The sequence below is a fragment of the Arvicanthis niloticus genome, chromosome 12 (genome assembly GCF_011762505.2).
Source record: "Arvicanthis niloticus isolate mArvNil1 chromosome 12, mArvNil1.pat.X, whole genome shotgun sequence".
NCBI lineage: Eukaryota > Metazoa > Chordata > Mammalia > Rodentia > Muridae > Arvicanthis > Arvicanthis niloticus.
Window position 1 is genome coordinate 72509972 of NC_047669.1, and position 12460 is coordinate 72522431.

The window sequence follows — 12460 nt, forward strand, 5'->3', positions numbered from 1 at the left end:
ACCATGGAGGAATGTTGTTTGTTGGCTCCCTCTCTGTCTCACTCAGATTCATGTCTGTGCTAGCTTCTCTATACAGCCTAGGACCACCTGCTCAGGGAATGATACTGCCCACAGAGGGCTGGGCCTTCCAATGTGAATTAACAAGACAATCCCTTGCAAACATATCCACAGGCCAAGCCAAGAAAGACAATTTCTCAACTGAGGCTTTCCTTTCAGTTTATTCTGTACTGATACTTAATGCTTACTAGAACAGTGGTCAACTCAGGCTTATGAAACAGATTGGAAAAAAAAAAAAAATTCGTGCAAATTTAAGTGCCCTTCTTGGATTGGCTAAGAGCTTCATAGGGGTGGACTTTTGAAATCTTCCCTTTTCTGTAGATTCTCAAGGTAACAACAATGTATAATCAAATTATTTCTTCTGAATTCAAATATTCTCTCCTGGAAAGAGGAGGGATGCTCATGAGACTCAGGAAGTACAGGAAACTTGCAAGGCTGAGGAAGCTCCTGAAATTTACAAGATTCACAAAGGTACCTGCCCAGAGTTATTTCAGGCAGCTGCCTACAGTCTGTGCAGGGAATTTGAGAGATCCATTTTTGTGAGTTGTCATGCATGTTGTGCAGGTTTTTCAGTGATGGAGATACCTTTGAATCAACCATTCTCCTTTAAGTAATACCTCATCCATACTCCCATGGGCACTCCTAATAATCCCACTGACTCACCAAGATAGACTTGGGTGGAACAGTTTCTTTGGTCTGTTACTGGTATCCTATCTAGGGTGAGTAGGTATTATCTCCATCATCCCAGGAAGAGTTCCTCAGTAGGCACATTTGTTACAATCTTTACAATTGTCTTTCCAGTGTAGTAATGTAGTAATGACTGTGTAGGCCACAGCTCTTAGTAAGCAACATTCCTCCATGGCCTCTGCAACAGCTCCTACCTCCAGGTTCCTGCCTTGTTTGGGTTCCTGTCCTGACTTCCTTCAGTGACATGTAAGTGTAAGCCAAATAAAGCCTTTTCTTTGCAACTTGCTTTGGTCAGGGTGTTCCTTCACAGCAATAGAAACAAACCATCATGAGACAGGGCTTCTGATGACAGCCGATTCTTCTATGGAGTTCTTGTACCACCACACAGAAAATAGAATGGTCACACCCTGGGTGGGGCAAACAAATAAGGAGAACTTCATGCATGACAGATGGAGACAAAAACTGAGTGATGCAGCCACAAGCCAAAGAGCTACCAGGACTTGGAAAAGGCAAGAAGGCTCCTCTCACTCTCACTCTCACTCTCACTCTCACTCTCACTCTCACTCTCAGGAGTGTCTGGGAGAACCTGGTCTTACACCACGAGCATTCAGAACTGAAAACATAATACAGTTTTGTTGTGTTGAGTGACCTGCAGTTGTTCTCAGGCATCTCAAATGCTAACTCATCATCTATGGCCCAAATGACTTCTATCCAGCCAAACATTTTTTAATGACATAGAGAAGAATTCCCCGATTATAATTACCTTTTTGTTATGCCATTGCTTCCATACTCTACTATATATGACACAGCCCTTATCATCCAGGAAACTTACACTAATTGTAAAGTGTACATTTCAAATTCAGCAGGTAGAGGAACCTTCCATCAAACCTGGCAACTCGAGTTGGTAACTGTAAGTCAGGAGGTCAGAGGGGAGAACTAACCTCTAAAAGTTGTTCTATGACCTCTCTACACACATTCATGGGACAGATTCCTCACAAGATAAATAAACATACACACAAAATTACATTCAAGAATCATGGCAATTTTTATGAATATCCACTTTATATCATTGAGCTACAGAGATCTTATACAATTATTATCAGTATTACCATCATCAATATAAGAAACACTGCAGCAATGGATGGGGAGATCTTACTCCCTACGGCACATCAAGACACACTTCCAGTGATTAGAAACATCTTTAGTTGTGTCAGAATGTGCTCTCAGCATCCAGGAGGCCAGGAACCTTCTGAACATCCCACAGTGCCAGAACACTGCCCACAGGAAAGGATGACCAACTGTACATGTCATTAAGATCCTGAAGATACCCAGGGAAGTTGGATCTGGTTCTCTTCCTTTTTCTCAGAATAAGGTGTGTCTTGGCTACTTTTGTGTCAACTCGACAAGGTAGAGTCCTCAGAGAGGATGAAGCCCCAGTTGAGGAGATGCCTCCATGAGATACAGTTGTAGGGCATTTTCTCAATTCATGATCAGTGGGGTAGGGCCCAGCCCATAGTAGGCAGTGCCATTGCTGGGCTGGTTTGTGGTCCCGGGTTAGACGAGCAGGCAAGGAGTAGCAAGCCAGGAAGCAGAGCCCCTCTATGACCTCTGCATCAGCTCCTGCCTCCAGGATCTTGCCCCATTTGACTTCCTGTCCTGACTTCCTTCAGTGATGAACAGCAATGTGGAAGTGTAAGCTGAAGAAACCCTTTCCTCCTCAACTTGCTTTTTGGCCATGGTATTTTGTCAATGGAATAGAAACCCTAACTAAGAAAGGGTGATATAATCATGAACAGAAAGCCTGGGAACCTATGCTGACACTGCTGTGAAATTTGAGGTTAGGAGTTGTGTTGGGGCTGGGAGGTGGTGATTCACGCCAAAAAATCACACACTCCTTGGGTTAAAGGTGTGTGGGAGGCAGGTAGATCTCTGTGAGTTCAAGACCAGTCTGGTCTATGAAGTAAGTTCCAGGCCAGTCAGGGGCTACACTGACTTGAAAAACCATAAGGAGAGAGGTTGGGAGAAATAAGGTGTGCAGCTGGAAGCAGGAAAGAAACTAAACTAAGTTGGGTTCAGAATGGCTACCTCCGCTGTTCTTGCCAAGCCCAGAGACACAAAAGAGTCACCAAAACCCCCTGCAAGTTTCTAGATTAAGAAACTGTCAGTTCTTCTTCAATTTCTTTCTTCAGAGACTTGAAGTTCTTGTCATACAGATCTTTCACTTGCTTGGTTAGAGTCACACCAAGGTATTTTATATTATTTGTGACTATTGTGAAGGGTGTCATTTCCCTAATTTCTTTCTCAGCCTGTTTATCTTTCCAGTAGAGAAAGGCTACTGATTTGTTTGAGTTGATTTTATATCCAGCCACTTTGCTGAAGTTGTTTATCAGGTTTAGGAGTTCTCTGGTGGAAGTTTTGGGGTCACTTAACTCAGAAGATGAAAAGATCTCCCATGCTCATGGATTGGCAGGATTAATATAGTAAAAATGGCCATCTTGCTGAAAGCAATCTACAGATTCAATGCAATCCCCATTAAAATCCCAACTCAATTCTTCACAGAGTTAGAAAGAGAACTTCTCAAATTCATTTGGAATAACAAAAAACTCAGGATAGTGAAAACTATTATCAACAATAAAAGAACTTCTGGGAGAATCACCATCCCTGACCTCAAGCTGTACTACAGAGCAATAGTGATAAAAAAAAAAAAAAAAAAAAAAAAAAAAAAAAAAAACCTGCATGGTATTGGTACAGAGACAGGCAGGAAGATCAATGAAATAGAATTAAAGACCCAGAAATGAACCGACACACCTATGGTCACTTGATCTTTGAAAAAGGAGCTAAAACTGTCCAGTGAAATAAGGACAGCATTTTCAACAAATGGTGCTGGTTCAACTGGAGGATATCATGTAGAAGAATGCAAATTGATCCATTCTTATCTTCTTGTACAAAGCTCAAGTCCAAGTGGATAAAGGACCTTCACATAAAACCAGATACACTGAAACTAATAGAAGAGAAGGTGGAGAAGACCCTCAAATACCTAGTCACAGGGGGAAAGTTCCTGAACAGAACACCAATGGCTTATGCTCTAAGATCAAAAATTGACAAATGGGACCTCATAAAATTGCAAAGCTTCTGTAAGGCATGGGACACTGTCAAGAGGACAAAATGGCAACCAACAGATTGAGAAAAGATCTTAACCAATTCCACATCTGATAGAGGGCTAATATCCAATATATACAAAGAACTCAAGAAATTAGACTCCAGACAATCAAATAGCCCTATTAAAAATGGGGTACAGAGCTAAACAAAGAATTCTCAACTGTGGAATATTGAATTGCCGAGAAGCACCTAAAGAAATGTTCAGCATCCTTAGTCATCAGGGAAATGCAAATCAAAACAACCCTGAGATTCCACCTCACACCAGTCAGAATGGCTAAGATCAAAAACTCAGGTGATAGTAGATGCTAGGGAGGATGTGGAGAAAGAGGAACACTCCTCCATTGTTGGTGGGATTCCAAGCTGGTGCAACCACTCTGGAAGTCAGTCTGGTGGTTCTTCAGAAAATTGGACATAGCATTACCTGAGGACCCAGCTATACCCTTCCTGGGCATATACCCAGAAGATGCTCCAACATATAACAAAGACATATGCTCCACTATGTTCACAGCAGCCTTATTTATAATAGCCAGAAGCTGGAAAGAACCCAGATGTCCTTCAACAGAGGAATGGATACAGGAAATGTGGTACATTTACACAATGGAGTATTACTCGGCTATTAAAAACAACGAATTCGAGAAATTCTTAGGTAAATGGATGGAATTAGAAATATCATCCTGAGTGAGGTAACCCAATCACAAAAGAACACACATAGTATGCATTCAATGGTTATTGGATATTAGCCCAGAGCCTCACAATGTCCAAGATGCAACTCACAGACCACATGAAGCTCACAAAGAAGGAAGACCAAAGTGTGGGGTCTTCGGTCCTTTTTAGAAGGAGTAAAAAAATACTCATGGGAGCAAATATGGAAACAAAGTGTGGGACAGAAACTGAAGGAGAGGCTGTCTGGAGACCATTCCACCTGGGTATCCATCCCATGTGCAGTCACCAAAGGTAGACGCTGATGTGGCTGTCAGGAAGTGCATGCTGACAGGAGCCTGATATAGCTGTCTCCTTAGAGGTCTGCCAGAGTCTGACATATACAGAGGCGGATGCTCACAGCTAACCATTGAACTGATCATGGGGTTCCCAATGGAGGAGTTAGAGAGAAGACTAAAGGAGCTGAAAGGGTTTGCGGCCCCATGGGGAGAGCAACAATACCAACCAACCAGAGCTCCCAGAGTCTAAACCACCAGCCTGGGAGCACATAGGGAGGGACCCATGGCTCCAGCTGTATATGTAGGGGAGGATGGCCTTGTTGGGCACAGGTAGGAAAGGAGGTCCTTGGTCCAGTGAAGGCTGGATGTCCAGTGTGGGGGAATTTGAGGGTGGGGAGGTAGGAGTGGGAGTGTGGGGGAGACATATTCTCACAGAAGCAGGAGGAAGGGGGATGGGATGGGGGTTCCTGGATGGGGGTGGGGAAGTGGGGTAAGGGGATAACATCTGAAATGTAAATAAAATATCCAATAAAAAATAAGACAGAAACTGTCAGTTCCCTTGAGCGCCTTGTCCAATCCTGAGCTGTAGCTGCCATGACTAGAGGACACCAGAGGGCGCTCAAGAAAGGAAGAAGTGTCCCTTTGACCACCAAAGTGTTTTGTCTCTATGTAGTCCCAGGGGTCAGGGGGACAGATCACAAGACAGCACTGATTCCTCCCAATTCTCTGCTCGGAGAGGCTCAATAAAATGTCCTGACATTGTGGCTAAGCCAACCTTTGCTGGCTGGCCAAAGGGGACCAACAGCTGTTCACCTTCATAGTATGAGCCCTTCCTAATTACGAGGGAGATTTTGATCTGAAAGCAAGCCTTGTAGAGTAATATTGAGATGATCTCTGAAGGCAAAGCTCATGACAGATCCTTCTGTAGCATGGTTAAAATTATAGGGGTTGGAAGCTGGTTGGCCCGAAAGGTAGATTCCACAGTGGTAGTTACCAACTGCTAACAACCCAGTGAGATGGAACCCACGTTCACCTGTAGATTTAGGTGGAGCAGACAGATAGTAAGTTAATTTCCTTAGGTGTGTGCCAATATGTCAACAAAGAACTGAAAACCAGCTGGATTAAACAAGTCCTCTGTCTATTAGTTCTGGGAGCTAGAAATCAAGGATCGAGCTATGCTGCAGGACACTTTCCTTTCACTGAAACATTCTCTCCAGTAAAGATTCAGGGACCACAGAGGTGGAGGGAGTAAACATGCCATCTGTCTGAGAGGGTTAAGATTTTTGAAAGTGCCTCCTCAGCTTTGTAGACACAGTGATCAACTGTTGGTGGGGGAGGGGCGGGCTGGGGTTGGGATGAGGATAGGGGTAAACTAGCCGGTTGTCAGGTTGTAGCCAACCGTTAGGCTACCCATAAGACATGCAGAGAGCACAGGGGCTGCCAGATTTCCTGGGTCATCTCCTGTGTTGCCTTGGGCTTTTTGGCAATGGGGCTGGTTTTCTGAGTCATGCTTGCACCTGTCAGTAGCCCATATTCCTGTCAGTAACCCAATGAAACCTCACTGGTTTACCACACTGGACTGTGGTGCAACCACTTCTCTGATCTATCATGGTTCTCTTTCTGGGGTAAGTAGAAGTGTATTGCATCTCCCCATGAAAAGTCTCTAGTGCAATAAATTAGCTTCAGGTGACAGTCTCTCCCAGCTTCTGGCGTTGCTGGTAGACCTTAGCATGTCTTGGCTTGTAGGCAAGCCTCTGTATCTTCAGGTGGTGCTCTTCTTGTGTATATGTCTGTCTCTCCCTGTCTATCTCCCTGCCTTGTCTCTGTCTCTCTCCCCATTTATCTCCCTGTCTCTGTCTCTCTCCCTCTTCCTGTCTCCTCTTTCAGAAGGGATTAAACCCATGGCCTCACTCATCTTACAGCACCTTAGTTAGTGCTCTAACATGGCTCTATATCCCCAACTCCTCAAGTTCCCCTCTTGGCTTCTTGACATTACATCATGGGGCCTTTAGCACAAGAGTGCTTAACGCTGTCTCCACAGAACACCTCCCAGGAGGTAGGGGTAGTCATTTCAGCCAGGGAAAACTGAGTCCGTCTTGAGGAGTGGGAGATGAACATTGATTATTGATCATTCTTCTCCAGAAACCATTAGCACAGCTCCTTGGCTCTTTCAACTCACTCTAGTGCCAGTTGCAATAAATGGAAACCATATTCTACTTAAAAAGTGAAGCTCACAACGATATCGTGTTGCACAATCGAGCTGCAGTGGGGCAGGGGGCAGCTACTGTTTCAAGATGACTTGAGAATTCAATACAACGTGGGGCTGCGTGATTACATGCTTTGAAAGGCACCTCACAGATGGGTTTCATAATTGAGAAATGTATTTGTTCTTTGTTGCTGTGTAAAAATAACATGGCTCAAATTTTGGAGCTGGATGTCTCCCTGGAATGGTTTCCCTTCACCTTACAACACTTAGGAGCACCCATAGCAACAGCGTGGGCGGGGGGCGGGGTTATCAGTGCAAGCGTTTGGAAAGAGCACACACCACAGGGGTGGGGGAACCAAAGGAGTTTGCAAACAGATGCTGAAGAAGACAGGGGATACCTCAAGCCAGCACCCCAGGCCTGGGTGGTGTCCAGAAAAAGAAACAAGGGGAAGAAAGGATGGAAATATTTTTGGAGCCAAGCACCTCATGAAGCAGAGAAGTCGCAGGGATTGTAGCACAGGTAGTTCCCTGCTCTGAGAAGGACACTGTGGGGAGCAGGCTCCCAGGAACTGCCATGCTTTGAATTTCTAGAACATTCTAAGATCTCCAGCTCCCAGTAAAAACAAATAAGGTACTCTTAAAAAGAAAGACGAGACCTTGCCCAAGTACCAAAGACTAGGCCTTCCTACTGCTCCCAGGAGCAGGGCCTCCACAGAGACCTCACTCTGAATCTGCCCCTTTGGGATCATTTGTTTGTTTGTTTTTTTGAGACAGGGTTTCTCTGTGTAGCCCTGGCTGTCCTGGAACTCACTCTGTAGACCAGGCTGGCCTCGAACTTAGAAATCCACCTGCCTCTGCCTCCCAAGTGCTGGGATTAAAGGTGTGCGCCACTACCGCCCGGCTCAGGCTCATTTTCAACACCAGAACGTTGTTCAGCTTACCCACATCCCTACGATTCTGGAACTAAAGGAATCTTGCCGGTGTCTTTGTCTTCCAAAGATACACAAGGCTCTGGGGTTCTATTATGGGATGGGGAAGACAAGTCAGTTCTGATTTTCCTGCACCTCGAATAATAACATGCAAACAACCATGTTCCTAATGGACCGGAAGGCGTGGGGCTTGGTTACCTCTTAACCAATGACCTGTGGTGCCCTAGAGAGAGCTCTTCCCTATCCCGTCCCGCCCCCTCCCCGAGTCCCCACCCCCACCCCCCACCCCCCCCCACCCCCAACCCCCAACCCCCCCACCCCCCCAACCTCCCAACCCCCCACCCCACGCTGGGTCTAGCCACTGGGCAGACTCAGACTGTAGAATCTCCTGCAGAGGTCCTCATTCCCCAGATGCTTTCTCCCAAGCTCTGTCTCCGCTGCTGGCTCTTCAGAAGCAGCTGCTGCTGGGAACTCAGAAGCAGAAGCAGCGCTCCTGGGCTCCAGAGATAAGGAGCCGAAGATGAGAGCTGTGGTTTAATGGTTCCCAAACACTTCCCACCGAAGGTCTCACAAGTATCAAGCCAACTTGAAGACTAACTGGTCCGGGTTTAGCTATCCCAAGATCAAGGCTAGTGTCCAGGGAAGGCTAGTGTCCTGTGGAAGAACACTATGCCTGAGTGGCCTAAAAGTGGATACCTGTGTCACTGGAGACTGGGAAGATGACTCAGCCTCCAGAGAGCTTAGCTGAAAGACGCCCTCCAGGAGGGTCTCGGCTTTGTGACAGACATATCAGTGAACTGATATGTCTGCTGGTGGATCGCTGGGGTCAGAATGTCGTGGGTGGTAGGAGGTGAGACTGTAAGCAGTCATGTTGGCACGCGCGCCTCCTGCAGGCTGAGCCGGGGGAACACGGAATCTGCACTCCACTCCCCTCTCCCAGAAGCAGGGTTCTGAATAATTTTTGAGTGACAAATTCATTTAAAAACACAAAATCACACAGACAGAGTTCCCTGGTTAAAGTGGAGGGAGTTATGGGAGGAGGCTGGAGGCAGGGGAGCATGGAGAGATTGGTGTCCTTGACATCTCTCTCACGTGGCTTTCTCTTGACCTAATAGTGTTCCTACAATACTTCTGTGGAACCCCAAGGGCTCAGCAGAGTGACCCTTCCCTTCATTTCTGAATCTATAAACACATTCCTGGATGCCCCAAGGAGGGAACCTCTAAAACTCACAGAAGCCCACAGTATACTGAAGGCCTTCAAAACAGCAGAAACTGTCTAGGAAAAACTAGGTCATTGTTTTGTTGGAAATTTTGCTGATGCATAAAATGAGTAAGTCTGGAGTTTCCGGCAGCACTCAGGGTATGTGTCAGTTTGCAATCCTAACTGATTCCTAGAGGCGTGCCCAGATGGTGCTAGCTGTGGGGGTCTCCGAAGAAAATCAATGTGAGTGTGTGTGTGTGTGTGTGTGTGTATGTGTGTGGGTGCACATGCATGTGTGGGGTCACACACACACATACACACACATACACACTCTTAAAATTAAAACAAATAAGTCTGATGTATTGTTACAAGAGGTTTTTATATTTGTGTATTGAACCTTCAATGCTATTTTATTTTGACTTTCAGAGGGCTGGTGTGATGGGTAGTCTTAGCTGTCAACTTGACATACTCGGGAAGAAGAACCTGCATTTGAGGAATTGCCTCCATCAGATTAGTCTATGATGCATTTTCTTAACTTCTAACTGATGTGGGAGGGCCCGATCCACTGTGGCTCGTACCATCCCAGGCAGGTGAGCCTGGGGTGTGGAAAAAGATAGCTAACGGGGAGGCTGGCTGCAAACCTGTATCCTTCCATGGTCTCTGCTTGAGTTCCTGCCTTAAATTCCTGCCTTGGCTTCCCTTGATGATGGACTGAAACCCATAAACTAAATAAACTTTTCCTTCCCAACTGACCTCCCGTGGTGGTATTTATCATATCAGCAGAAAGCAAACGAGACTAGTTGGACTGAGTAAGGATGGAAGCTAGATGCTTCGAGGCCTGGATCCTTTAACTTCTAGTCTCAAAACTTTAAAAAAAAAGAAGTATGTGTTAAGTGGTTCCTTGAGATCAGATGTGAAGCTCTTGGGTAATGGGAGCCCAGGTTATTTGGAATGAGAGCTGCATGGCTCTTAAAGTGGCAGATACCTGACCCCTGGTCTCAAGCTTTCCTCATCTCCAACGTCTTTCCCACAACCCAATATCAGCTGCGTCTGCCATTTCCTGTTTGTGAAGAACGCTGCCGTAAACATTTATATAGCAGTTTCATTTAGGCATATGTTTTCATTCCTCTTGGATATAAACCAAGGGGTGGAATTACTGGGGCATATGGCTTCTCTATTTTTAAGCTTTTTTGGGGGATCTGCCAACTTGCTTTCCTAATCAGCTGCATCATTATATACTCCCAGCAGCAGGGCAGGAGGGTCCGATGTCTTCAAACCCTCACCGGCACTTGGAATTACTCTTTCTGGTTCTCACCCACCCTGGTGGGTATGGGCTGCTACCTCACTATGGCTTTAAGTTGCCTTTCTCAGGTGGCTAATAGTGGGCTAACTTGTCATGGGCCTATTAGAGAGGATCTTAGAACATGTCTTTTGTATGTAGAGAAACAGTATGGTGCATTCTAGGGAAATGTCTGTTCAAATTCTTTATCCATTTTTAATTGGGTGGCCATTTTGCTAGTGAGTGGTAAGACTTCTCATATATAGGCTAGATAGTCAACCCTTTCTAGACAGGACTTTTTTCCCTTTCTGAGGGCTGCATTTTCACTTTCTTGTGGGCGTTATTCACAACACGAAGACATCCCCTTTTGCTGACACAGTTGCCTTCTTTTGGTCGGTTTTGCTTCTAGACTTCTGGCTAAGAGACCATTGCCTCAGCCAAGCCCACAAAGAGTGTTTTATCTTAAAGTCTTATTGTAGCCCTGTTCTTTAGATTTCTGGAACATTTTGATTGGTGTGTGTGTGTGTGTGTGTGTGTGTGTGTGCACACGCGCGCGCCTGTGTGCATGTTGTATGTGGTGTGTGTGCATGTTCATGTGTGTGTGTGTGTGTGCGCGCCTGTGTGCATGTTGTATGTGGTGTGTGTGCATGTTCGTGTGTGTGTGTGTGTGTGTGTGTAGTGTTGTGTCCATTCATATTCTTTTGCATGTGGACGTCCACTGTGCCAGTCCCTGTTCCCTGCTATCAGAAGACCTCACAAGCTGATGTTGATGTGCTCTCTGCTGCCTCTACTGGATGCTGACAACCACAGACTCAAAGGCCATGAGAAGAGGAACCACAGGGAGTGCCAGGTGCACTGCCTTCCACTTAACAGGGAGCAAGGAGAGCAGAGAAAGCAACATCCTCCCATGTAAGGACCCTTGCTCTTCTTCCATGAGCTCCTGCCTAGAACTCAGTCCCAAGGGCATGCTTAGCCAGAAGCTAGGCTGAGGATACAATACCGTTATTCCAAGTGGCTATGTGGTCACCTGAAAGTTGAGGTCTCTACAGAAAACAAAGCAAAACAGAACTGGATTAGGTGGATCTTATTTCTGGGCTCAAGGGCAGTCCCAAGGACTCAATATACTTCCAAGTTATTTTTCTCTCATATCATATTTTTATTTATTTATTGACAGATAAAACTGAATTTTTGGCTTGTACAATATGAATCTGAAGCAAATGTATAGGGCGGGATGGGTAAGTGGAGACAATTTACAAATGCACTGTGGTTCCTTAGTTCTCATTCTTGTGAAGACATTTAACACCCACTATGGGTTTTCTCAGACTGTGTGGCCACACACCACCCTAGACCCTTAAGCCTGCCTATCTGGGATTCTAGATTCATTAGTCCAAGTCTTCCCAAACCCTCAGCTACCCACCCCGGTTCTTACTTCAATGACATCATCTCTGGAACTGTACCTGTGTCACTGCATTCTTCACTTTAGGTTATGTGAGTGGTCTGTCAGTCCGTGGAGAGCTGGCTGGGATGTCGTTTCCATCCCTATGTCTTCGTCTTGGAGCAAAGCATTCAGATTCAGTGCAGAGAGAGAAGCTGGTGCTCCAGACACTGAAGCAAACGAGACACTCAAAGGGCCCCCTCCACGCTCCGGTACAGATTTGCTGCTTGGAATACATTGTTCTGTTACCACTCCTTTTTTTCTTTTTTAATTTTTTTCTTTTTTTCTTTCCACTTTCAAACAAAGATGTGAGCATTGTTTTCCAAAACAATTGCACTGTCCAGACTCAGGGACTCACAAAAGTGTCAATTCAACCCATGTTGGCTTTTTTTTTTTCTCTCTCTCTCTTTAAACTAATTGTAATAAGTGGTTGCTGTGAAAACGCAGGCTTCCTCAGGCCGCCCTGCCAGTGACCCATACCCTGACCTGCCCAGACCACCTTCTGTCCAAGAGGGGGAGAGTTTTGTTCATAGGTCAGATAAAACCCGGGCTTACCCCTAGAGACCAGC